The 27,312-nt window shown below is 50.7% G+C and overlaps 1 protein-coding gene and 1 pseudogene across 7 annotated transcripts in view; both read left to right on the top strand.

Moving 5' to 3' along the window:
- PIK3CD (phosphatidylinositol-4,5-bisphosphate 3-kinase catalytic subunit delta) overlaps positions 1-27,312 on the top strand; it is a 55,889-nt gene that overhangs the window by 14,134 nt on the left and 14,443 nt on the right. For 4 of the 7 annotated variants that reach the window (XM_066270501.1, XM_066270507.1, XM_066270505.1 and 1 more), the window contains exon 2: positions 15,039-15,160. The gene's annotated coding sequence lies outside the window, so the exon portion shown is untranslated. Of the gene's footprint in view, positions 1-888; positions 1,073-12,155; positions 12,277-13,307; positions 13,444-15,038; positions 15,161-27,312 lie in introns of those variants that run through there. The other 3 variants (XM_066270502.1, XM_066270504.1, XM_066270506.1) reach the window with 3 other exon arrangements.
- Positions 8,821-8,921, top strand: LOC136332530 (U2 spliceosomal RNA; annotated as a pseudogene).

The following is a 27,312-nucleotide window of genomic DNA, read 5'->3' as shown; positions in this document are numbered from 1 at the left end:
TGTTTTGAAGGGCTGATGGGGGGAAGGACCATTCACCCCTGATCTTGTTCATTAGAAGTAGGGAAAGACGTGGGAAGCACAGAGCCTGGGCCAGAGGCAGGTTCAATTATAGAACGCCCTCTGAACTCCACGGGTCCCCTCGCTCTCACAGTGAGCCCGGCAAGCCCGAGAAGGGAGGTTTTGGACCAGTTTCTTCTTCTGTGCCTCTTGTCAGCTGCATTTATACTTGGGAGCTTTGAGATTAGCCAGCTCAGACTTGCCACCATCATTAATCTAGCTTCCTATTTTATTTTGTCTAATGGTCATAATAACAACAACGAATCCTTTCGTAGCATCCATGTGTGCCAGACAATGTTCAGGCACTTTGGACATACAGGTTTATTCATCATTATGTGATGTGTTATTGCAATCCTCATTTTATAGAAGAGGAGGCTGAGGCACGGAAAGGTTTAGTAATGGACCTAGGTATGACCCAGCTAGCAAGCGGCAGAGCCTGCTCCTAACCACTGTCTTCAGAGGTGGTCCGTTCCTGCCCTGGCTGGATAGCTCAGTTGATAAGAATGTCAGCCCGAGCCCAAAGGTTGCCCAAAGGTTTGATTCCTGGTCAGGGCACATACAGGAACAGATCGATGTTCCTGTCTGTCTGTCTGTCTGTCTGTCTCCCTCTCTTTCTAAAATCAATAAGTTAAAAAAAAATTTCAAGTGCGGCCCCTCGTTTCCCAGGAGGAAGCACATAATCCGGGTCTGGGGGTCGGAACACCAGGGACAAGGAGAGGTGGGGCCGTGGGCTGTGCAGAGCGGCTCCCCAGCTCCGTCCTGCCCCGTCCCCTCATCCCAGGACATCTTCCCTGTCCTCACTGGTTCTTCCTCTCTGCTTCTTGGACTCAGTCCCGCTGCAGTGAGAGGCCCGGAGGAAGTGGTTTCCGGACCCAGCTGGCCACAGTCTGCCTGGGGTGCTGCCCATGCGCCCCTCCGGCTGGAGGAAACGGGGCCTAGCCTCTGAAATCTCAATGGCCTCCTTGCCCAACTCTTGAAACTTTTACGGGAAATCAACCTCACAGTCCTCGAGCTGGTGAGTGACACAATCAGGGCAACAGGACTTGGGTGTCTTCTTGGCCAGTGGCCCAAATCCGGTTCTTTTGCATGGACCTAGGAGAGGCAGTGTGGTACAGTGGTAGGAGCGGGGCTCGGGAGTCACCCTGGGTTCAGACTGGCCTCTCCCATTGACTGGCTGTGCAACTGGACACTCCTTGGAATCCACTTTCCCCCTTTGTCAACAGCAGGCCTGCCTTGTGGGCTCATTGTATGATTAAATGAGAAAATGGACAGAAGGCACCGGAACCCTGCTGGCATGTGGCAGGTGCTCAGTGAGGGTGGCTGTCCACGGTAGCCCCAGAGACAAGCCCGAGGGTTGATGCTGAGGATCTTGTTCTGGGGCAGAGTCTGAACTGATCCCAAAGGCTCGCAAGGGTGGAAGGGCCTGAGACCTGCTCTGGGGGTGGAAGGAGGTGGCCCAAGGGCAGACTGACCAGAACATGGGTGACGGAACAGCATCCAGAGTACTCTGCCTCGTCCCCAGGGCTTAGGGGCTGCCTCAGGTCTGGGGTTTCATGGGAGCAGGAGAGGAGGAGGGTGTGTAAGCAAGCCCCTGGCCAGGTGGGCTGGGAGCTGAGTGTCTGGGTGGGCGGCCAGCTGCAGAGCTGACCCCGGGAGAATAGAGTGAATAAGTAGCTAGGACCCTTGTGAAGGGACCCATCTCCACTGCCGCCGTGATTGTGTGTGTGTAGGTCAGTCTTACAGGACTGACCCTTTCACCTGTGGAATATGATGTTACTTCTGAGTCGACAATGTCAAAATTGAGTTGAGTTCCTGGGCTCCCTGCTGGTGTCCGAGAATCTTTTGGTGGTGGTGCCGAACCCCACTCCACATTGGAACTGGGCCTGGGACCTTCATGTACCCGCCTACCCGGGGCCCACTGCCCAGTGGTTCCTGAGCTTTTCCAGATTTTAAGTTCTTTTGAAAAGCTGCTGAAAATCTTGGCCCTTCTCCCCAGGAAATGTTCTGTACATGAGAACATTCCTGCATATAATTCCACTGGGTTCCTGGGTGCCCCCTGGGTTCATCCAAGACTGTCAGGGTGCCCTGAGGGGCTGTTGCGGCCCCACCACTGTCTTCTCTGCATGGAGACTCTGACTCCAAAACCAGCCTCACAGGCAGGAACAGGACTTAGGAGTCCGACTCCCTGAGGCCCCCGGAAGACACACTTGCCCCATGACTTACTCAATGTCTACTTTGAAGCTGTTTCTATTTTCAGTCTTGACCACCTCCCAGTTTAAATCCTTCTCTTTGTCCTGAATTCACAGCTTCTTTTTTGGGGGGTGGTATTCAGCAAGGACTGACACCCCTGCACCATCCTCTGCAGGATGGCTCGGTCACGAGGCCAGCCGTCCTTTGGGACAGCTGCAGGCTGTAGTTTTGTGGCCCCCTTCTGTGTGAAGGGTCTTGGCTTGGGTGGCTGGAAAGCCCACCTCTGAGAGCTGGTGTCAGTCATGCGCAGGTGGAATCACCTACGGAGGATGGGAAGGCAGGGCCATGTCCAAGCTCCACGTGTTGGGCTCCAAGTGGCTTGAGACGAGGCAGGGTCCCCTGGAAGATTAGCAGGCAAATCCCCTTTTGCCAGTGAGCAGGGCTGATGCTGGGCATCCCACACCATGGTGCCCGGTGCCCTTAGGCCGTAGTACCATATTCTCTGCCCCAATCAGGGAGGCCCCTCCACTTCCAGCACCACAAAGCTTTTCCCCCGTCCTGCCAGTGGCCAGCCTCCCTGGGTGCCATTCTCCTCCGTGCTCAGGACCTGTGACATTGCCTGAGCTCCTCATTTAATATAGTCACTTTGTTTTCTTCGTTTTTATTTTTTAAAGATTTTATTTATTGATTTGGTATAGAGAGGAGAGAGAGAGAGAGAGAGAAGAGAGAGAGAGAGAGAAAGGGAAGGTGGAAGGAGCAGGAAGCATCAACTTGTAGTTACTTGGACCATGTGAGCCTGGGGTTTCGGAAGGGTGACCTCAGCACTCCAGGTCAGCACTTTATCCACTGCACCACCACCGGTCAGGCAGTATTAAAAGCTTTATTGAAACAGATTTTACATACCATAAAATCCACTTAATGTACACAATTCAATGGCTTTGAGTATATTCACAAGGCTGTGTGACCGTCACTATAATCAATGCCAGAGCATTTTCATCACGCCTAAAGGAAACCCTGTACCCACGAGCAATCACTCCCCACTCCTCCCCACTTCCCCCGGCCCCCAGCAGCCACGCATTTACTTTCCGTCTCTGTGGACTTGCCTATTCTGGAGAGTTCACATAAATGGAATCATACAGGATGTGGTCTTTTGGGGCTGGCTTCTTTCACTTAGCCTCTTGCCTCTTTAGGAACACATCTGACTCACACAATTACAGTGGAGGGGTTGTTTGTCACCATTTATCAATCCCAAGGGTTGGGGGATCCTCTGCTGTACTAAGCCTGAGCAGGTGCTGGGCTGCATAGTAGCCATGCTGGTGTATTAGTCATCTGTTGCTGTGTAACAAATCACACCCAAGCTTAACAGCTTAAGCAACAAACACTTATTGTCATACAGTTTCTTTTTTTTTTTTTTGTATTTTTCTGAAGCTGGAAACGGGGAGAGACAGTCAGACAGACTCCCGCATGCGCCCGACCGGGATCCACCCGGCACGCCCACCAGGGGCGACGCTCTGCCCACCAGGGGGCGATGCTCTGCCCCTCCGGGGCGTCGCTCTGCCGCTACCAGAGCCACTCTTAGCGCCTGGGGCAGAGGCCAAGGAGCCATCCCCAGCGCCCAGGCCATCTTTTGCTCCAATGGAGCCTTGGCTGTGGGATGGGAAGAGAGAGACAGAGAGGAAGGAGGGGGGGTGGGGGTGGAGAAGCAAATAGGTGCTTCTCCTATGTGCCCTGGCCGGGAATCGAACCCGGGTCCCCCGCACGCCAGGCCGACGCTCTACCGCTGAGCCAACCGGCCAGGGCCTGTCATACAGTTTCTATGGGTAAGGAACGTGGGAGCAAACTTTCGTTGGCAGGCCTCAGTGACTCCCATGCCACTGGCCAGACACCTCAGTCCCTCACCATAGGGCTTCAGCGGCAACTTGAGCATCCTTACAGCATGGCTGCTGGCTTTCCTCAGACCACACCCTGTCTGTGAGAGGTGAGATGAGAGAGAGAGAGAGAGAGAGAGAGAGAGAAACAGAGTGCCCAAGACTGAAGCCCCATGGTCTTTTATAACCCAATATCGCCATCACAGCATTTTTTATTTTTATAACTTTACCTGTTCATCACTCTGCCATATTTTGGTCACACAGACCAATCCTGCTATTATGTGGATGGGGACTGCACAAAGGTATGGACACCAGGAGGGGCACACCAGTGGGCATAGGTTCATGCAGAGAGTGGCCCTTGGATACCCGGCACTCGGCCAGCTCGTTCATGAAGGGATAAGCCTTGGGTCAGCTATGACTTTTCTGGTTCCACCTTCCTCCCCTCTGTGATAGGGGAAGTTAGCATGTCATCACATATAGTCTTGCACTTGGTTACACTAGATTTACTCATCCTGTACAGTCATTTCTACAGATGATTTCTCCAGGTATTTGTGACTTTTTTTTTTTTTTTTAGAGTAGGGGAGATACAGAGACAGACTCCTGTATCTGCCTCAACCAGGATCCACCCGGCAACCCCCATCTGGAGCCATGCTCCCAACTGAGCTGTTTTTAGCTCCTGAGGCAGAAGCTCCATGGAACCCTTCTCAGAGCCTGGGGCCGATGTGCTCAAACTAATAGAGCCATGGCTGAGGAAGAGGAAGGGGGAAGGGGGGAAGCAGATAGTTACCTCTCCTGTGTGCCCTGATGGGGAATTGAACCCGGGTCTTCCACATGCCAGGTTGACGCTCTATCACTGAGCCAACCAGCCAGGGCCATATTTGTGAATTCTGTTTGCATTTCTAACAAATCATGAGCCAGTTTTTGGATGTCCTTTCATTCATGTTGTCAAGAACAGGCCCCAGGACCCATTCCAGTGGACTTGACGCTTCTCACCACTGGGTCACGCACTCCGACAGAAGTCACCAGAGACACCACCCCCCCTTTTTTTTTTACCTGGGTGATCGATGAGACTGTCTTAAGGGCATCAATCGTACAGTAAAAACCGAGCCTCATGGCCCTGGCCGGTTGGCTCTGTGGTAGAGCGTTGGCCTGGCGTGCAGAAGTCCCGGGTTCGATTCCCGGCCAGGGCACACAGGAGGGGCGCCCATTTGCTTCTCCCCCCTCCCCCTCTCCTTCCTCTCTGTCTCTCTCTTCCCCTCCAGCAGCCAAGGCTCCACTGGAGCAAAGATGGCCCGGGTGCTGGGGATGGCTCCTTGGCCTCTGCCCCAGGCGCTAGAGTGGCTCTGGTCACAACAGAGCAACACCCTGGAGGGGCAGAGCATCGCCCCCTGGTGGGCATGCCAGGTGGATCCCGGTCGGGCGCATGCAGGAGTCTGTCTGACTGTCCCCGTTTCCAGCTTCAGAAAAATACAAAACAACAACAACAAAAACCAAGCCTCATACCCCAAAGAGTCATCCTTAGAAGCAGTTTCTGGCGGTGGATAAAAGTGGGTCTGAGCCCTGTTTCTGTGTAGCTTATTGTGTAGCTTTGGGGAGGTCCTGGGCCTCTGTTTCGCTTATTGTGTAGCTTTGGGGAGGTCCTGGGCCTCTGTTTCCTCATGAAGATGGTGATAATAACTACCTCAGGGGGCTGCTTTTAGGATTTAATAAGATAATCAAAATTCCAGATATTTATTGCTGCATAACAAAAACAACACATTGAACTTAGAGGTGTGAAGCAACTACGGTTTTACTGCACCCACAATTCTGAGGGCCAGGAACTGAGACGGTTTGGCGGGACAGCCAGGAAAACTCTCAGAGGGCAGCCAATAATTTGAGCAATTGGGGCGTGGAATCATCTAGAGGTTTCTTCATTCAAGTCTAGCTTCCTGGGCGGGGGTGGCTTAGAAGTTGGGCTTGGATGGGACTATCTACCTGTGTGCCAACACCTGACTTCTCTTTCTGGCTGGGGCTTTGTCACCGTGTGGCAGCTTCAGGAGGTCACATTGCCTTGATGGGCTGAGCGCCAAGAGCTTGGTTCTGAACCAAGGAGGAAGCTGCCTGGCCTTTTATGACCCAACCTCTCAAGTTGCTCTTAGCTTCGTTTCTACTGTACTCTCTCTCGGTCAAAGAAGTCACAAGTCCCCCAGCTTTAAGGGGATGGACATAGCTGGCACCTCGCAGTGGCAGAATGTTAAAGAATTTTACCACCATGTTATAAAACCCCCACAATAACTGTAAAGCATTGTAGCACAATGACTGCAGTCCAAGTAGTTCGGGCCAGAATATGTTACCTACTGCTCCCTCTGCAGCCGCTGTCCACGTGCTCATTGGTTTTAGTATCTCTCGGTACCGATATTTAGCACCCAGAAATCGACTATGATGTATCCAACTGTGTGACCCCAGCAAGCCCCCTGTCCCATCTTAACCAAATGATCTTTAAGGGTAAGCCCAGACTCATCCTTTTTACCTTCTTCAAATTTAGACCCAACTTAAAAGAGCTTCCTAGCCCTTAGTTCAATTTTCTTGTCCTCAATGGCTTCTTACACACATAGAGGGAAAATTCTGGAAGATCCGTTTTGTGAGTTTCCAGGGGACCTTTCAGGAGCCTGGATGTGGGATTCACACTACGCCCTGCTGTTCTGGGCACCCTATTTCTACCCTTACTATAATTTTCTTCCAATAAGTATTCAACAGAGGACTCTCTCTTCTTCTTTAAAAGATGTAAAGAAGTTTAAGGCATGGTGATACTAGAACTCGAAAACTAAGGGTCACAGGAAGCAGTGGAGGGAGGTGTGTAACTAGGGGCTTCGCTGCCATGTGCCCATGAGAAGCCCCCTGCCCGATTACCCCAAGGCTGCCCGAGGTTGCCCAAGGCTGGCCGAAGTTGGGCACTGCTCTCATGAGAAACCGCTCAGCTCTGAAGTGATTAGGAAACTCATCTGAATCCAGCTCCAATTCCAGGGCTCCTGCTCCAGCCTTTCCTGGGACAGACAGTGCCTGCAGCCACGAGGGCTTTGGGGTTGACACAAGAAAGAATGAGCGTTGCAAACTGGAGCATCATTTTTCTCCCCTGCTCCCTCCCAGGTTACAAACTCCAGATACCTTGATAAAGGCAGACTTTGGGTTTAGGTTAGGGGAATTGGAAGAGAGAAAGGGAAGGGGAGGGGAGGGAGAAAAGAAAGGAAGGGAGGGAGGGAGGGAGGAAGGAAAGGAGAAAGGAAGGAAGGAAGGAAGGAAGGAAGGAAGGAAGGAAGGAAGGAAGGAAGGAAGGAAGGAGAGAAAAAGAAAGAGGCTCTGAATTCTAATTAACTTTGCTTTTTAACTACAGGTGAGCCCCCCCCCCTTTAATGTTTATTGATCTTAGAGAGAGGAAGGGAGAGAGAGGGAGAGGCAGGAACATTGATCTGTTCCTTGTATGTGCCCTGACCAAGGACTAAACTGGCAATCTCTGTGCTTCAGGGCGATGCTCTACCAACCGAACAATCCAGCCAGGGTGGATGAGCCACTTTTTGAGTTCACTGGGGGGAGGAGTCTCAAAGATGAATGAAAACACACAAAGGTGGCAGGACAATCGCGGCCAGACACTCCCGTCATTAGGGTCCCTGAGCCTCGGAGTAAAACGATCAAGGGGGAATTGTGTGCACAACTGTGGACAGTCTCTCCCCGTTGAGGAGGATTATTTTCCAGAGTCCTTCTGTGTTTTTCAAATAGAATTGAAAACAAACACATTTACCTGTTTTTTTTCTTTTGTTAGTTTTATCCTATCCCCCCCCCCCTTGCCTCTTCCCACTCTTGTCCCCACTCAGCGTCTTATCTGACCACACCTAAAAATGCTGCGGGGAAGGAATAATCATTTTCCCTCTACCCTTCTAAGTTCCTGTCTGAAACCCTCCTGGAATAAAAAGACAGACTAACGGGAGAAAAGAGAATTTAATTATAAACAAAAGTACAGGAGCCCCCCCCCCCCCAAAAAAAAGGTGAGACTCAAAGAGGTGACCAGAACAGGAAGCTTTTGTTTTTTTTAGACAAAGAAACAATAAATATGTGAAGGGTTGGTGAGACAAACGGGTGTGGGCTCCGGGTAGGAAAGTGGAAGGGACAGGGTTTGGTTATGCAGTCTCTTGGCCCTAGATCCCCTGTCCCTGGTGAGAAGGATGGATTTCACCCCCTGGGGTACAGGGAAGGCACCTTCTTTCTCCTGCTTTCTGGGGGACAAAGGATGCTCAGAGCACCCTTCGTACACTGGCTATTTCTCAACCTTTTTTTTTTTTTTTCTGAAGTGAGAAGTGAGGAGGCAGAGAGACAGACTCCCGCATGCTCCCAACCGGGATCCACCCGGCATGCCCACTAGGGGCGATGCTCTGCTCATCTGGGGCCCTTGCTCCGTTGCTACCTGAGTCATTTTGGCTCCTGAGGCAGAGGCCATGGTGCCTTCAGCAGTGCCCAGGCCAACTTGCTCCAATGGAGCCCTGGCTGCAGGAGGGGAAGAGAGAGAGAGAGAGAAAGGAGGGGGGGGGTGGAGAAGCAGATGATCTCTTCTCCTGTGTGCCCTGACGGGGAATCAAACCTGGGACATCCACACGCTGGGCTGATGCTCTACCACTGAGCCAACCAGCCTGGGCCTCAACTATACTTTTAATTGAAAATAATATGCCAAAGTGCCACTGCTTCTCTGTCTGTTGGCTAAGATCAAGTGTAGTATCTGTTCTTATCAGTCTAATATGCCAAAGTGTCATATTTTGAGGTGATATGTTCTGACCCCCTACAATGCTGAGTGCCAAATTTGAATAGGAAGAGCCAATCCTAGGAAGGTTGGTGGTTGGGGTATTGGTGGGCAGCAGGGAGAAGCTGAGATTTCATCACAGGGAGGTAACCTAGAAGCCTCAGGAGAGGGAGAAGGAGTGATTAAGAAAGAAAATAAACTTCCCTCTTACTAGTTGAATGTAGCAAGGGCTCTCACTGATGAGAGCAAGCTCCCCTGGCTTCCGGCCTCTTGCTTGGGAACTTATAAGAGGACTTGCTCCATTCGGCAGTAACAAGTAGAGGGGCGGGAATTTAATTTTTCTATGTATTCTGATTTTTCTCACAGTGGCGAAACAAATTTATTTACCTAGTAAACAAGAGAAGTTCCTACCCACCACCTTATCTACGGTTTCAATTACCCACCCTCAACCTCAGTCTGAAAATATTAAATGGAAAGTTCCAGAAATAAACAACTCATACGTTTTAAATTGCATGCCCTTTTTAGTAGCATGATGCTATCTCATGCCACTTGGGATGTGAATCATCTTTTTGTCCTCTGTATTCACTCTGGTTCTAGGTACTTTCCCCACAAGCATCTTTGCCACAAGCGTTTTTGCTGCAAACATTTTCACCACGTAATTCATGGGCTATAAGAGAATTTTGCCATAAGGAAAGCTATAATAAAGATAAACTGGTTGACAGTTTGGTATTTTTGTGTTTGGATTAATTTCTCCATCTATGCATCAATCAACTGCTATAGAAAAGATAAAATAACTGGTTGACAGTTTTTTTGTTTGTTTGTTTGCTTGTTTGTTTCCATTTCTCCATTGATAGAGTTCTCACAGTTACTCCCATTTCTATAGTCTGTATAAATCTTCGCTAGCCCTCCTAATGGCCTCTACTGTGATGAGAGGTGATAATGGTCTTAAATATATAGTTAGCAATGCTTCCAGATAATGGTGATTTCCCCCATAGTTGGTTTCTTATTTTGAAACACATGGCGTTGGGAGGAGAAAAGAGAGGTGGAGGTGCTTCTTTGAGGACATAGAGTTAGTTGAGCACACGTTCCCCATAAAACATAGACCAGTGTTTTTGTACAATCCACAAAATTGTCTTTTTTTTAAAAAAGCGTTATTTACGCAGGCTTTTTATAAGTCAACATATATCTGAAGTAAAGTCTTAGTAGCCACTTAGCAGCTGCCTGCGTTATCAGAGCGATTGTTGCACTGCAGTGCTTGTGTTCAAGTAACTCATTTTTTTATTGATTCATTTTAGAAAGGGAGAGAGAGAGAGAGACAGAGACAGAGAGAGAGGAAGGGGGAAGGAGTGGGAAGCATCAACTCCCATATGTGCCTTGACCAGGCAAGCCCAGGGTTTTGAATCAGCGACCTCAGTGTTCAAGGTCAACACTTTATCCACTGCGCCACCACAGGTCAGGCCAAATAACTCATTTTACTTAACAGTGTCTCGTTTTCCACAGCATCTCACCACATAGGCACTGTGCCTTCTCACATCATCACAGGAAGAAGGATGAGTCCAGGACAAAAAGATATTTTGAGAGAGAGAGAACACATTCATGCACTTTATTACAGTAGATTGTTATAATTGTTCTATTTTATTAGTAGTTGTTGTTGTTAATCTCTTGCTGTGCCTAACGTATAAATTAAACGTTATCATGGGTATGGCTATATCGGAAGAAGCAATTTATATAGGATTTGGTACTATCTGCGGTTTTGGGTAACCATTACCAGGATCAAAGGGGGGACTGCTGTAATGTTTTCACACCCTCACCTATATCTCAGAGAAAACTTAATATACCTGAACCCTAAATGAGGAATCAGGAGATTTAGTTGTTTCTTCTATCTCTGCACTATGTAACTGTGTGCCTTAAGTAACTCAATCTCTTTGTGTCTGTTTCCCACCTGTGAGAGCAAACATTTACTGAGCATCCACTCTATGCACCAGGTGTTTTGCTCCCCAAAACACCTCTTTTTCTTCTCTCTCGAGATACTAGAGACTTTGTATCTGTATTAATCCACTTAATTCTCTCCCAAAGAACTTAAGTGGTGTGTCTTTCTGGAATTTGTCAGTGCAGTTCCAGTATAGCTTTGTCATACACGCAGGAAGATGTTTTGTGGCTTTGCCATTTCAAAGAATCTTGGATTTTTCTCTGAGCTACAGAGGAACCAGTACCTCCGACCTGCAATTTGAATCCCAAGCCAGACCATTGGGTTTCATTGCTGAGGAGGACCTTGTCTTTGGGCTTGGCTTCCCTGCCAACCCGTGTAGGAGAGAAAGGGAAGTCTGCAGGGCTGGGTCCCTAGGGAGACTGGCACTCACAGTTGGGATGGGGAGAGTGGAACGACCAACCCCTGTCTGCCTCTCGGAAAATCTTTTTGGGGGGCCTGGCACTGTAGGTATTATCCTTTTCCTGGTTGGGGGTTGCTAAAGATATCGCCCCTCCCCAGACAGGTGGCTGTCAGAGAACTCTGAGCTTCTCTCTGCCCATCCAAGGTTCCACTGTGAATTCTAATGGCTTATTTGGACCCACGTGTTCCTCCACGCCACAGAGTCTGGGGGGGCATCTGTCTTCTGATTGGCTTCTGCTGCACCATGCTCCCCCCCACCACCAAGAAATGAAGGGAAGGTAGAGAAAGCTTGGACCATGGGTCTAGCTGGGCTGTCCCCATCTAGTGGCCCAGGCTCTGCCTTTTCCAGTGATTGGCTGCCAAATACACAAGGCCCCCCCAACCCACCCCCATGTGTGGGTGAGTGAGGTTCAGTGTGTGGATGTGCAGGAGTGTGCGTGTGGTCTTGGTGTCTGTGACACTGTATGTCAGTTTATATCCTTTTGTCTTTGTGAAAGTGTGCATCTGTGTATGTGTCTTTGGTTTCTGTGGCTGAGTGCATGTGAAGAAGTACACGACAGTGCCAGTTTACATAATTGTATTTGAGTGTGTGTGAACATGTGTGCGAGTGTGTTTTGAGTGTGTCTGGCTTCTGGGGACAAGATGTGGAGGGGGGTTGCCTCCTTGCTCCCCAAAACACCTCTTTTTCTTCTCCTCGAGATGCTCTGGGTGCTGGGAGCCCGGCCCTGACAGGGTTATTGGGTGCTTGGAACAGGGATGCAGACATCACTGAGGGTCGTGGGACCCTCCACGACCTGGCCACCCAGTCCTCTTCTCCCACGCTTCTGGCTGAGTTTTGCCGCTTTTTCCCCCCACATGCTCTCAGGAATGCTGGGGCTATCGGAGGCTCCTGGTGGCTCCCCTGGGACCTGACAGTGGTGGGACGTGCAGAGCAATTGGAGCTCCAGCCACTTTCCTCCAGCCACGTCTGCTCCGCTGATGGGACCCGACTGGAGTGACTCTAAACCGTACGTTCCGTTCCTCCGTCAGCGCTCCACAGTGGCAAAAGCTTAAATTCAAGGCTGTGACCCGAATGCACATTCTGAGGGGATATGGGACACTGCAGGGCAGGAAGCGTTTGGATCCGGTACCAAACCGAAGCAGTTCCAATGTTCTGCCGCTAAGAGGCGGTGCGATTGCCTGCGGACAGGAGTGTTTGCGTGTCTGTAAGTGTGCGTGTGTGCGTGTCTGTATGTGTGCGTGTGTGCGTCCGAGTTCCTTGCCACTGAGCCTTGGTTTTCTCATTTACAACCCCAGGCAGACCGGTATCCCCCCGTACGGTGTGCTTCCCAGACGAAAACTGCAAACATGCTGCATGCGCAGGGGCTGACCTCTAGGGCTCCAGCGCCGGGCCAGCACTGTAATGAAAAGAGGCGTTAGTGAAAGTCCCGGGGAAACCCATTATTTCCTAAATCCGACTTGTAAGGGGAACCCCGATGGAAACGAAGGCCGGAGGAGCAGCTTGCACACTGGATGTGAGCCCAGAGTCTGGGATGGCCAGTTATTCGGTGACCTCGGCTTACGATCTGTGACAGGCTCCAGTGCCCCGCCCTTTCTGGTGATTCCCGGGGAACCCGGGAGCGGAAAGCGTTTTTGGCAGACAACGAATCCTCGCTAACTTTGCAAATGGCACTTTGTATTCTCTGGGTACAAGGCGGGACCGTGCCTCTGGCAAAGGGCAGCATGCGCACTCCTCCGGGGGTCCGGCGGCGGCGCGGAGGCTCAGGGATCCAGCCCTGCAAGTCGGGCGGGTGCAGCCGGGGTCGGGAAGGATTAGCCGCCGCCACCGCCGCTCCGCGCCGGGTTACGGCTTGCGCTCCGTTGCTTCGCCTGGCTGGGGCTGTGAGAATTTGGCGACGGTGCCCGTGCGGTGGCAGGCCCTGGCCCCGCCCCGCCCGACGCCCCGCCCCCTGGCCCCGCCCGCATCCGCGCTCTGTCGGGTCCCGCCCCGGGCCGCGCCCCTCCACTGATGCCCAGCTTGCCGGCTCCGCGCCGCGGGCCTGCCCTCAGGCCCCCGCGGGCTCCGCGCCGCCGCCCGGAGGCTTGCACCTTCCCTCTGGTCCGGGACCGCTTGCCGCGTCCCCTGGGCAGCCGTCTCCAGGGAGACCGGGCCCTGCCCCCGGCACCAACACCGGGTACGGAGCCCACCTGTGCACGAGGCTGCGGGGTCTCAGTGACAGCTCCGCGCTGGTTGCACGCCCCGCCTCGCCCCGCCCGGCGCTGGGCTTTGTCCGCCTGGGGAGCTCAGGGGTCCAGCCAGGGGCGTGGGGTTTGGGGAAGAGGGCCGCACTCCACCAGGGAGGCCGAGGCAGGGGGCCGCCCTCCTCTCCTAATCTTACTGCATCCCTTTTGTGTTTCCTGGGGCCGGGAGTCGGGCTGTCCCGCTCTCGCCCTTGATGGGATGAGCCGGAGGGCCCTCGGCCGTTCAGGGCAAGCTGTTTACTTGTCAGGGACCCAGCAGTTGCTACGTGCGTCCTCCCCTCCCCCTGCCCCCGATTCCGGACGGAGCATCCCGCTCTCTGTCCATTCCTAGAGTTGCCTCCCAAGCTTTGCCCTTGAACCCAAACGGCTAGAGGGCGGCAGACCCAGGTCCAGGTCCTGAGCGTGAGAGCCGGAGCAGAAGACCCACCTCTCTTTCCGGGGAAGAGCCTCCTCCCCGGCCGCCCTCTTGTGGATTTTGTCCCGGCTCCGTATTTCCTGACCTGGATTCCTGAGGACGAGTTCCTTCCTTGCCTTCTCTAACTCTTCCCTCTCTGAGATCCATCATGCTTTCTGCTTTGTCTTTCCTCCTTTCCCAAGTGCTTTCTCTGCGATCATGTCTCAATGCCCCGTGACTGAGCTGCTGTTTTTTTCGTCCTCTTGTGAACTCGGTTGGTCATCAATGGGAGTTATTTCTTCCTTAGCTCTTGGCATTGACCTCCCATTTCTCTGGCGGCATTGCCTTGGGAAGACCTTGCCAGTGTCTCGTGGATGCTGAGTGGAGGGACCATCTATGCCCACGTTTCTGGGCTCCTACAGCAGGGCCCAGGGATGTATATATCCTTCCAGTAGTTTGGCAGCAGGGAGAGATTCAGCTTGTCCTTGGGAAATGTATTGGGATGGGTACGCTTTCCAATGGCTTCCTAGCACTGGGCTTTTTGTCTCATGGGGAAGCTTAGTGGGTCCCAGGCAGGAGACTCCCTGCTGTTGAGATAGTTGTGCCCAGGGTCTGGGGTTAGGTGGAGGGCAGGTTCTACTCCCTCTCTGGGGTCAGATTATTTCCAAGACTGGCCCACAGATGCAGTGAGTGGACTGCCAACTCTCTATACTCTCTTTTCATCTCCAGGAGCTGGGATATATCTTCCTTTATGATGCAATTTGAGTCTTGAATGGGACCTCAGATTCAGGAACCTGCTTTTTGAAGCCATTGAATGGAACTCAAACCTAGGCTTGGCTCAGATCACTGACTTTGCTTTCAAAAGCCAAACAAAACCAACATACAATTCTAAAAATGATCTGAGTCATCTGTATGTATATATATTCCTGCTTCAGGCGCTGGAAACGCTTCAGTGCCACCAAAGGGAGCTGGGGTTGCATTGCCACAGATGGTGAAAAAGGCCCATCGAGCAGAATGTGATCGGTTTGCAAAAAGGGATCCTGGGTGAAACAGTTGCTTTTAAACTGAAGTTCTATAAGAGAACACACAGGCAGTTTCTGAGACTCTTTTAATTTTTGTTCTTTCTTTTTTCAGACTGATAAGGAGCTCTCAGAGTCAAGCAAGAGCGGAATGACACTCACTGGTTCCAGAGCATCTGTCATCTGCCAGGCAGAAGGGGTTCTCGTGTCTGGTCTTTCTTGGGCCATTCCAGAGAGGTAAGTCGGGCAAAGGAGACACACGGGTGCTGAGAGGAGAGATGGGATTTTTGTAGATGGGTTGAAATTTGAATGTAATCGTCTGCCCTCCCTGACCATTCAGCCGGAAAAGAACCTATCTGTAGGACTAGAGCCGAAAGGAGGAGAATGGCCCAGATTTATGGTAGGAGCCAATGAGCGGGAAGTGAACTAGACCTCAGCCAGCTTCCCAAGAGAGGGATGCTGGTGTCTGGGAAAGGAAGGGACTGCTCTGCTTCGAGGGGCCCTGGAGCCTATTACTATGCTGTGACATTTGGTATTTGACTTGCTCCAGTCATGGTAAGGTTGGGCTGGCCTATCTGAAGAGAGAGAATTAAAACATTCTTCCAAAGGGAAGTGGGTTGAATTTTAACAACTTGATATTCTTGCTTCTCGAGGAGTCCTTACTGGGGACATTCTTTTTCTCCAGAAAGTTGGCAGTCATTGTATCAGTAATAGGATGTTCCCTGGAGCTTCTATTTATTTTTTATATTTATTTATTTTTTTACAGAGAGAGAGAGTCAAAGGGATAGATAGGGACAGACAGACAGGAACAGAGAGAGATGAGAAGCATCAATTATCAGTTTTTTGTTGCGACACCTTAGTTGTTCATTGATTGCTTTCTCATATGTGCCTTGACCGTGGGGCTACAGCAGACCGAGTAACCCCTTGCTTGAGCCAGCGACCTTGGGTCCAAGCTGGTGAGCTTTTGCTCAAACCGGATGAGCCCGCACTCAAGCTGGCGACCTCGGGGTCTCGAACCTGGGTCCTCCGCATCCCAGTTCGACGCTCTATCCACTGCGCCACCGCCTGGTCAGGCCCCTGGAGCTTCTAGAACATTAGCTTGGAACCTGAATGCAGTCCTTTTCATTGTGCAAGTGAAGAAACTGAGGCCAGGGACTGACATTGGCTGGGCATTGGCTAAGCATCCCCCTCTGGCATCTGGGAGTAGCTGAGTACGGTTGGCGGCTCCCAGGTGAACAGCCAGCAGCCCCCACTGCATGCTCTGTGGGAACACAGTATTCTGTGGGAGCACAGCCCGTTATTCCGTATGTAGGCACCTGAACAGCTACCATCATTTCACAATGGCAAGGGTTTGGGTTACAGCCTGGTGTCATTCTCAGTGGCCCCCCGCCCCCTTAACCTCATTTTCTTTAGAGCTTCACTGGTATTTTCCAAACCTTTTTGTTATGTGTGAATCTTTTTCTTTCTTTCTTTCTTTTAGTATGTGAGAAAGAGAGACAGAGACAGAGACAGACAGGACGGGAGGGAGATGAAAAGCATCAACTCATAGCTGTGGCATTTTAGTTGTTCATTGGTTGCTTTTCTCCTATGTGCCTTGACTGAGGGGCTCCAGGTGAGCCAATGACCCCTTGCTCAAGCCAGTGACCTTGGGCTCAAGCCAGCAATCCAGGAGTCATGTCTGTGATCCCATGCTTAAGCTAGATGATGAGCTTGCACCCAAGCCAGGACCTCAGGGTTTCAAACTTGGGTCTTAAGCACCCCAGATCAACTCTCTATCCACTGCGCCACCACCTGGTCAGCTGCGTGTGAATCCCTTTGAGATCAAAATATTCAGTAGAATTTTAACCCCTGAAGCAGGTTAACTACAGGAGCCACTGTGGAGCAGGCAGAGAGACTGGCCCAGCACTCAGCGCCTCTCTCGCCCCCGCCCCCTGGAAGCCTCGGCTGCTTTCATGGGACCCGAGGCCCTGGAGCAGAGGCGAAACCTCGGCTCGCGTAGATATATTTGTGTTGCAGTGATTAATTTCTTCTGCACACCTGTTTACACTATCTTGATGCTTCTTTCAGAAGATATCTTTTAATCATTTTAACCCTCATATGTTTTTATTTTAAAAAATACCTATTTACTGTCAAAAATTTGCAAAATGCAAAAAAAAAATGCAAGCATGACTCTCCTATATATCTGTCCTACCACCATTGTTTCCTTGCGGGGAAACCCTCCCTCCACCCACCACAGAGACTTCTATGTGTATCTTTGAAAGCTTGGCTTTCATTAATTCTTATGTATTAGTACAGGCTTCCACATAAACATAACAGATTGAATGCATGCGTTTGTTTCTGCTGTGTTTCAAAAACCCACTGAAATGAAAGCAAAGGTATATAAATGCTTAAGAAAACAGAAAGGATGGGAGAGGCGGAGGGGTGTGAGGGGAAAGTTGAAAATAGGGAACAGGTGGACAAGAGAAGCCAGGCAGAGAGCTCTGAGTGTCCTGTGCTATGGGGGAAGCCAGTGAACGTGCCCACGGGACCCCCCAGGCTCAAGAATGGGCGCTACAGAGGGTTCCCGACTCTGGGATAGAGGGTGGCGGGAAGCAGGAAGGCTGGGTCAAGGTGTGTGTTAGAGCGACAGAGGCCTCACTCAGCCCACCTGGCCGGGCTGCTCTAGCTCCACCCTAGCAGAGGACCGGGGGTTTCCTGCAGGCTGCGCTGGCCCAGAGCCGCCCAGGACCAGCCTGGCGGGGAGGGGTTGGGTGGGGTTGGGAGGCGGGCGCTGCGAGGAGAGGAGGCACAATACTCGCAACAGGATTCCGTGAAAGTTGGCATGTGGAATAACGACTCTCGCTCCTGGTTGGCTCCCACAACTGACAGCCTTGGCTGTACCCACCCCTTCAAGGTAGGGCCTTGAAGAACTTCCTTGTGAGAAAACTGACCTTCAAGAGAAAAACAACCCTCCGATACTGACATTGAGTGGGACCCTATTGAAAAGCTAGATTGCTACTTTGTCACGTCACAGTGACAGTTACCAGTAACTAGCTCTACCTATGCACAGACAGCTCTCAGGTGCCCCGCTCTTCACTTGGAGTGGGCAGCCATGGATCGCTGCGTACAGAATGAGGCCCCTGCTGTGAGGGACAGAGACCCACACAAACAGAAACAAGGGATTCGGAAGTCATGAATGTGTTTTTCAAAGGAATATTCGTTAAATAGTAATAAGCTATCAGATATAAAACTATGGCCTGACCCGTGGTGGCGCAGTGGAGAGGGTGCCAACCTGGAATGCTGAGGTTGTAGGTTCAAAACCTTGGGCTTATCCCATCAAGGTGCATATGAGATGCAACTACTCCAAGTTGATGCTTCCCGCCACCCCTTCTCTCTAAAATCAATACATAAATCTTTTTTAAAAATCATAATAATAGTAAAAATTTAAATAAGATAGAGCTGAAAGATGGAAAAATAAATTTCTAGAGAAGATAAAATGAGAGAATCTGTTTGGGAGGCCCAATATCCATCTCATAGGAGCTTGAGAAAAAAGAGGGGGGAAAAATAGAGAAAAGGACTGTTATCAAAGAGATGACAGGAGAAAGTTCTAGAATTGAAGGAGATCCTGCATTAAGCATCGCTGAGTAGTACTCAACACAATGAATAATAAAAGAAACACTATTTAAAAGAAAGGAAATGCACTATGGGACATCATCACGACCTCCCAAAACTCCAGAGATAGAGAGAAAAGTTACAAAAGGCCAGCAAAGACAGAATAGGCCACGTATAGCAGCTCAGAGGACAGACCAGCACAGAACCTGACAAAGCAACACCAGAGGTGCAACACCAGGACAACAGAGCCACTTTTTCAAAATTTCCAAGGGAACTTAATTCCCATCCCAGAATTCTGTAATTGTCATTCAGACAAAATAATAAAGATATATTTTAGGCATGAATTTTCAAAAAACTTTATCTCCCCCCCCCCCCCGCGCCCTGTATTTCTTTTCAAGGAAGATTGTGGAGGGTGTGCTTCACGAAAATGAGAAAGTCAACCACGAAAGAGGAACAAATAGTACAATGAGCAATTAATCGTCTCCTGTTCTCATTTGGCTCAGCTGCCAAATGGCTTTCTGTATTCCAGCCGTTATCTTACTTTGAGCCTTGGGAGTCGGGGGCAAAATACAGATACCTACCTACCCGACCACAGGAACTGAGAAGTATTCCCTTCCAAGCCCCCCCTGTAGCCAGGACCTGTGACCTGGGCTTCATTGATGAGATGCACTGATGTCATACTTTTGACACAGAAGAGAGGGGTGATCCATGGGCTGTATCCATGCAGCAGTGATAGGCAGCAAGGTCAAGTTCTTGGCACAAAGTGGCAGGGGTACAAACTGATACCCATTACTCAGGGGCAGTAGGAGCAGTTTTTCCATCAGCTATGCAGTACAGAGTCCACATAGTGGACCACAATTATATTTCTTTCCTTGTCCAACTTTTTGTTTTTCCTGGACTTGATAGTTGCCTCCTCTTTTAATTTGCTTTATTTTCTTGAAGAGATTTTACTTAATGATTTTAGAGAGAGAGGGAGCGAGATCATAGTTACTTCATTTTAGTTGTTCATTGATTGCTTCTCGTATGTGGCTTGATTGGGCAAGCCCGGGTTTTGCCCACAAACATGTTGTCATGACAAATGTATGTGCATTTTGATATCACTTAATGTGGGGAATATTTACAGTGATATGTAGTATGCACAGGCGTTCTCTTAATGACTACATTCACTCCTTTAAGTTAATGTGTGATCACTGACTTAGCCATTTCCTTGTTGTTTTAGATTTATCACTTTCATAAACAATACTACAATGAATATCTTGGTACTTACAGTTTTTTTAAACTTTTTAAATCGCTTCCTTAGGAGAGTCCCTAAATTCTTCAAGTTACCAGACTGAGATCATGGGTTTTTCTATTGACCTTGATGTGTAGTGTTGGGGGCTCCACTTGTAGACAGACCCCCCACCTGGGCCATGAACCAAACATCCTAAGAGATAGCTGGGAGCAAACGTTTTGTAGGCTCACGTTTTCTGATAGCAGCAAGAGTCAGCAGAAGTCAGAAGTCTCTCCTCTTCTTTTTTGGAAATAGAACAGAATTTCCAGAGTTTCACACCTCTCACTTTTGATGTCTGTGTTGGTTTCCCCCCATTGAAGATTGTTTTTTCTTCTTAAATATTCAAATTAAAAGTTACTGTCCTGCCTGACCAGGTGGTGGCACAGTGGATAGAGCGTCGGACTGGGATGCAGAGGACCCAGGTTCGAGACCCTGGGGTCACCAGCGTGAGCGCAGGCTCATCTGGTTTGAGCAAAAAGCCCACCAGCTTGAACCCAAGGTCGCTGGCTCCAGTAAGGGGTTACTCTGTCTGCTGAAGGCCCGCGGTCAAGGCACATATGAGAAAGCAATCAATGAACAACTAAGGTGTTGCAACACACAATGAAAAACTAATGGTTGATGCTTCTCATCTCTCTCCGTTCCTGCCTGTCTATCCCTCTCTCTCTCTCTGTCTCTATAAAAAAAAAAAAAAAAAAAAGTTACTGTCCTTAGGCCCTGGCCGGTTGGTTCAGTGGTAGAGCGTCAGCTCAGCATGTGGACATCCCGGGTTTTATTCCCAGCCAGGGCACCCAGGAGAAGTGCCCATCTGCTTCTCCACCCTTCCCCCTCTCCTTTCTTTCTATCTCTTCCCCTCCTGTAGCCAAGGTTCCACTGGAGCAAAGTTGGCCCCGGGCACTGAGGACGGCTCCATGGCCTCAGCCTCAGGTGCTAGAATGGTTCTGCTTACAATGGAGCAACACCCCAGCTGGGCAGAGCATCACCCCCCAATGGGCATGCCAGGTGGATCCTGGTCGGGTGCATGTGAGATTCTGTCTCTCTGCCTCCCTGCTTCTCACTTCAGAAAAATACAAAAAAAAAAAGTTGCTGTCCTGTTGAAAATGATGGCCTCAAGGGAGACACATTTAAAATGGGAGAAAGTTAAAGTAAAAAAAAAAAAAAAAAAGGAAGAAATAAAAAAAACTGTTTTTAAACTGGGGAAGAAGAAGTGGGTAGACAAGAAACCCAGGGAGTGCGGTGGATTCTGCCCTCTGCTTGCCTTCCCAGCAGACCCTGGGCTGCTGCCTGCACGGTGTCACAGTTCTTTGTCATTTCATCCATCCTCATCCTTCAGTCCTCCGGTCCCTTCTCCCGTAGCAGGAGCTCAGGGTGTCAGCCCTCCACAAGCCCCTCCCTCCCGGTCCTGGGCTTGGTCTTTGGGATGTCCTACTCGCCTGACCTCTGTTTTCTGGAGAGTTCCTTCCCTTTTTGGACATTTCCCCACCCCCAGCTGGCTACCACCAGACAGGAGCTTTGCATTAGGGGACAGTGGAGGTGCTGCCTACATTGGATTTATCAGCAAGGCCTCCTTCTTGCAATGGCGGAGACATCTTTCTGCCCTAAGGACCGCGATGGCCGCGGGGGAAGGAGGTCGATGTTAGACCGGTGCCTCCCCGGGACATACTAACGAGGCTCCCAGGAAAGGTTTTGTCTTTTGGAAGAACGGCCCATCTATCCTAAAACTCTGCCTGTGGGGGAACCCTGGACCATCTACTTCTCCTTCTGGTTTGTAGCAGTTCCTTGTCAAGAAGGCTCTCAAGGACAGGAAGCCTCAAGGTCGGTGCACCCTGACACCTGGCTTTTGTGGCCTGGAGGGCCTGGCACTTTCCCTGTCAGTGTGGCCTTGCTTGGGTCCCTGGTCCAACGGCCTTCCCACTCCCGCGCTGCCTCCCGTTTTCCTCACAGCACCGAAGCATGTTCTCTGTAAGGTAGAAGATCAGGCCATATCAATCTCCTTCTTGAACCCTCCGGTGACTTCCCATTGCCGTGGCTATACCCGTGGGATCTCCGCACTGTCCCTGCCCCCCATTCCCCTCCAGCCCTTGACGTGGGTCACCTGAGCTCAGCACCTCTGCATTTCCTGTGCCGGCTGCCTGGGACCCGGTTTCACAGACCTTTTCTGGGTCCTTCTCGTCATTTGGGCCTCCACTCCAACATGATGTCACCTGAGGACCCTTCCCTGACAAGGGGCCCTCCCAGCAAGCTTGTTTTTATTACATTCCACTCTTTTACTATCTGAAATTGTCTTGTTTGTCCATTATCCAATCCCCCTCCCTTATTATTTTATTTTATTTTATTTTTTTTCATTTTTTCATTTTTCTGAAGCTGGAAACGGGGAGAGACAGTCAGACAGACTCCCGCATGCGCCCGACCGGGATCCACCCGGCACGCCCACCAGGGGCAACGCTCTGCCCACCAGGGGGCGATGCTCTGCCCATCCTGGGCGTCGCCATATTGCGACCAGAGCCACTCTAGCGCCTGAGGCAGAGGCCACAGAGCCATCCCCAGCGCCTGGGCCATCTCTGCTCCAATGGAGCCTTGGCTGCGGGAGGGGAAGAGAGAGACAGAGAGGAAAGCGCAGCGGAGGGGTGGAGAAGCAAATGGGCGCTTCTCCTGTGTGCCCTGGCCGGGAATCGAACCCGGGTCCTCCGCACGCTAGGCCGACGCTCTACCGCTGAGCCAACCGGCCAGGGCTCCCCTCCCTTATTAGACTGAAACTTCTGAGAGCATCCCTGATGCTTAAATCAATATTTGCTAAATGAATGAATGTCCAGGACTTGGGGCCTGCAACCTTCTAGGGCAGAGAGAGGCCCTTCACTTTCTCTTCTCCCGAGGTCTTCAAGTAGATGTGGTTGTTGAAGGATCTCTGGGCTTTTCCTGGCAGCCAGAACAGGGGCGTGGCTTCTAGAAAACTTCTTTTAAAAAGTTTTTTTTTTTTTAATGTATTTAGCCTGACCAGGCAGTGGTGCAGTGGATAGAGCGTCAGACTGGGATGTGGAGGACCCAGGTTCGAAACCCTGAGGTTGCTAGCTTGAGTGCAGGCTCACCAGCTAGAGTGCGGGGTTGCTGGCTTGAGCGTGGGATCATAGACATGACCCCATGGTCGCTGACTTGAACCCAAAGGTCGCTGGCTTGAGCCAGGCGTCACTTGCTCTGCTGCAAACCCCGCCACTCCCTCCCCCTGGTCAAGGCACATATGAGAAAGCAATCAATGAACAACTAAGGAGCCACAATGAAGAATTGATGCTTCTCATCTCTCTCCCTTCCTGTCTGTCTGTCACTATCAGTCCCTCTCTGTCTGTCACCAAAAAAAAAAAAAAAAAAAAAAGATTTGAGAGAGAGAGAAGAAGAGGGGGAAAGAGAGAGAAATGTCAGCCTGTGGGTCTGGTTATTTATGCACTTATTGGTTGATTCTTGGATGTGCCCTGTCCAGGGATCAACCCCACAGCCTTGGCGTATTGGGACGATGCTCTAACCAGTGGTGCTACCCAGCCAGGACCTAGAAGGCTCCTGTAAGGTGGACGTGCAGGAGCGCCGTTGGGAAGTGGGTGCTCTGAGTAAAGCACCTTGGCTCCATTTCTTTTTATTTGTTTATTTTTTTACAGAGACAGAGAGTGAGTCAGAGAGAGGGATAGACAGGGACAGACAGACAGGAACGGAGAGAGATGAGAAGCATCAATCATTAGTTTTTCGTTGCACATTGTGACACCTTAGTTGTTCATTGATTGCTTTCTCATATGTGCCTTGACCGTGGGACTTTAGCAGACCGAGTAACCCCTTGCCGGAGCCAGCGACCTTGGGTTCAAGCTGGTGGGCTTTTTGCTCTAACCAGATGAGCCCGCGCTCAAGCTGCCGACCTCGGGGTCTCGAACCTGGGTCCTCGGCATCCCAGTTCGACACTCTATACACTGCGCCACCACCTGGTCAGGCTTGGCTCCATTTCTGAAGTGCCCACTTGCATTCAGTTCCAACACAAGTTGGGCAATAAGAAGAGCATCCATTTCGTTCTCTGGGAGACGGCCTGGAGACAGAATGCTTGATTAGAGGGACTTTCTGCGGCTGGAAGTACCTGAAAATGCACCCAGTTGGGAGGCCCAGTCTAGACTCTGCTCCATTCGGCACCATGCAGAGAGCTGGCCCGCGTGGCCCCTGCCCCTTGTCACCGTGGCTGCCGGTCTTGTATCCTCCCAGCCTGGGTTGATGGTAGTAGATACTTGGACTATGTGTATAACGACCTTCTAGAAGTTTCTGAGGCTCCTTCTCTTGGGATCTTGGGGTGGTAACTTTCAGCTCTGAAACCCAGGCATTGGGCAGGTGTTTTGTCCCAGGATTAATGAGCATCTCTTTCTATAGACAGATTTGTAGGAGTGACCCAGAGGGGACTTGACCCTCGCTCTAGAGTAACTCCTGCAGGCACAGGCATGTTTTGCGGAGATCACCATCAGGGCGGAGGGTGTTTATCACTTAGATAAAGTCCACACTTCTCTTTCCCTTCAGTCTGTCCCCACCAAGGCACGGCACAGAGCCTGCTGAGGGTGTGACTCAAGTATTCCCTTGGGATACTGTTCCCCAGGACACATGACTGTAGCACCAAAAAGCCTGTCTTTATGTTGACAAAGGCTGGGCAGCGGCTCCTGGTTAGAGTGTCAGCTACCTTTGTGATGGCCGCAGGACTCAGGAGACACCTGCTCAGAGCCCCAGCTCAGAGCTCCAGGTGGCCTTTCAAAAGGAACAAAAGGAACTTTCCAGTAGGTCTGAGCTTAGGACAGGCTACCGGCCAGCACATCTGCCAGCCCAGGGGACTGGGAGATGGGCTGCAACCTCCTTCCCAGGCTGGGGGGAGCACCTGTGACTCTGGGCTACTGCATCCTTGCCCTGCCCTCCTTCTTCGAGCTAAATCAAGTTCCCTGAAGCCGCTGGCTGGGAGCGATTCTGGTGGCCTAGTACTTGAACTGAAATATTTGGAGGAACTCCTGCTGGCCACTCAGGACTCAGCTCACGCTCCTCGGACACTCTCAGCTGGAGAAACTGTTCTCCAGCCTTGGGCCAGAGAGAAGTGTGTCTAACTGAGAACATCCGAGAACAACTTGCAAAGAAGCGATGGGTCTCATGACAAAGCCCACAGCCGGACCACTCCGCCGCCACACGGCGGTCTTGGTGCCTGGGGCTGGCCGGCAGGGGACGGAGAAAGGAACTGAGGTCCAGTGCGACAACGTGTGACCATCCTTCTTCCCTACTATGTGCTTGGGCGTGAGGGTCTCCCCTCCTGGGGAGTAAGTGGTTCCTGGTGCGTAATAAATACCAGTTGAATAAACTAATGTATCGCAGATGAGTGATATGGATAACATACCCAGTCCAATAATGCGGCGGTGCTGGTTATTTCCACGAGAGGGAATTAGCAAGAATATTTGTGAATTCCTGCCTTCAGATCCAGGACTTGTGTTTCCATACAGACTGGGAGAAGCTGGCTCACCCAGACATACCTGGAGGGTTGGCAGCCAACAAGTCTGTGGTATGGTCACCAAAGAACTTTCTGGGGTGGGGTTGGGGGCCATGATACAAATGGGAGCTTGGTGTCCAGAACATTCTTCTACAGTTGGCCTGTCAGAGCCCAGCTGGAGTTTTGTTAGCTCGTAGTACCAGACTTTGGCAAAAGAGTCAAAAACCATGTTGTAGGGAGAACAGTCAGAGGTCCTGTGGCCACCGTCCAGCAGAAGAGCCATCAGATAACAACTGTGAGTGCCCCAGAGGCGGTACAGAGGACACGGTGGCTCTTAGAGGCAGGCTGATTTCCAAGGAAAGAATTTCCCAAACACTAGAAGCTCCCAAAAATGGAGTGTTTTGCTGCAATAATGGAAACAGATAATTTCAGCAATAAGTGACAAAAAAACTCAACTCAAACTGCTCTAAGTTAAAAAAAAGAAAGAAAGAAAAAAGCAGGAGGGATTTATTGGCAGATAGAACTGAAAAATCCAGGGAGTGAGTCTAGCTAGCTTCAGGTATGGCTGGATCCAGGAATCAAAGGCTGTCCTCAGGACCTCCCCTGGACTCTTTGTGCTGAACCCTGCTTTCCTCCACGTTGGTCTCTTCTCAGATTCTACCCCTTAAAGGGCAGCAGATGGTCAATAGCAGCTCTAGGTAGATAGATAGTCTATGTTTTCTGCTACCCCAGGAGTAAGTTCCCAAAGAAGTCCAGATGTCAAAACCCATTGTACTGATTTGATATTCACATGAACATCTTGGAATCACTATAAAGATGATGGACAATGGTGGGCTGGGCTGAAGTCCCATTCCCACTTCCAATCCAATCCAATCCAGTCCCCACGGTGGGGGGGGGGGGCGGATACGGGGCTCTGATTGGCTGGGCCTGGGTCCCAGGGCAGGAGTGAAGTCAACCCAGATGAACCACTTGGGCTGAGAATGTGTTAAGTTTGTAAAAAGTCCCCAGCTGCCAGATCAAGAAACCAAAAATTCCCAGCAAAAGAAACCAAAAATGCCTCCTCTCTCCCCCACCCCCGGGGTAACTGCTCTCTGCTAGGGTAAGCTCCTCTCCCCTGCTGACATCGACCAGTCCTGCCTGTGCGTGTTTTCTGTGCCGTTGAAGTCATGAGCACGCGCTCTCCTCTGTCAGACTTCTTTCACCAGCTATGTGTTTGTGAGATTCATTTACGTTGTAGTGTGCATTTGTAGATCATCCCTTATTGCTATGTGACACTCCACTGGGAGCAGAGGCAATTAATTTTTCCATTCTGCTGTTGATGTGCATTTGAGAAGTTTCCAATGTGGGGCGCTGATGAATAGCGATGCCGCTGACTCTTGGATTCGTACTTGGTATACACGCCTGCATTTCTGTGCGTTTCTTTTAGGTGTATGCCCCGGGGCGGGATTCCTGGGCCGCAAGGCATAGTGGATTCTGTTGAACAGTTTCCCAAAGTGGTTGTACCAGTTTGCATTCTTGGAGCAGTTCTGAAGTCCCTGGCTTAGCTGGTGTCTGTGCCCCACACACACTGCAGAGCAAGGTTCTGGGCTTCCCAGACAGTTTGGGGCTTGTGAGCAGCTGCAACTTGGGTCCTGGACCCACAGAGAGGGAACAAGCTCCACTTTCTCCTGTCCTGTGGCTTTTAGTATGTGCTGCCCACGCCACCCTGGGTCTTCCCCTTTGAGGAATGAGTTTTTTACATCCGAGTACTTCCCTGCATTCCAGATGAATGAGTGTAGTTGGAGGCTTCCTTTCCATGGGGCTAAGAGGCAGGGGAGTAAAGGAGCCTGTGTCTGTGAGCCCCGTCTATCCCTTTGGTCATCTCAGCCTCTGAAACGAATGGCCAGAGGTGTTCCTGACTTCCCTAGCTTGGCCAACACACATAGAGCATTATAAGTGGATTCTCCTGGATTCCTGATGAGCCCCAACATTTTGAATCAGAAAGAAAGCCTTTGGCCTGGCCATTCTCAGAAAGAGGAACCCAAAGTAGGATGTGGTTTTACAATCAGAGGA

The sequence above is a fragment of the Saccopteryx bilineata genome, chromosome 3, assembly GCF_036850765.1.
Source record: "Saccopteryx bilineata isolate mSacBil1 chromosome 3, mSacBil1_pri_phased_curated, whole genome shotgun sequence".
NCBI lineage: Eukaryota > Metazoa > Chordata > Mammalia > Chiroptera > Emballonuridae > Saccopteryx > Saccopteryx bilineata.
Note: the sequence above shows the minus strand (reverse complement) of the source record. Positions and strands in the feature narration are given on the sequence as shown.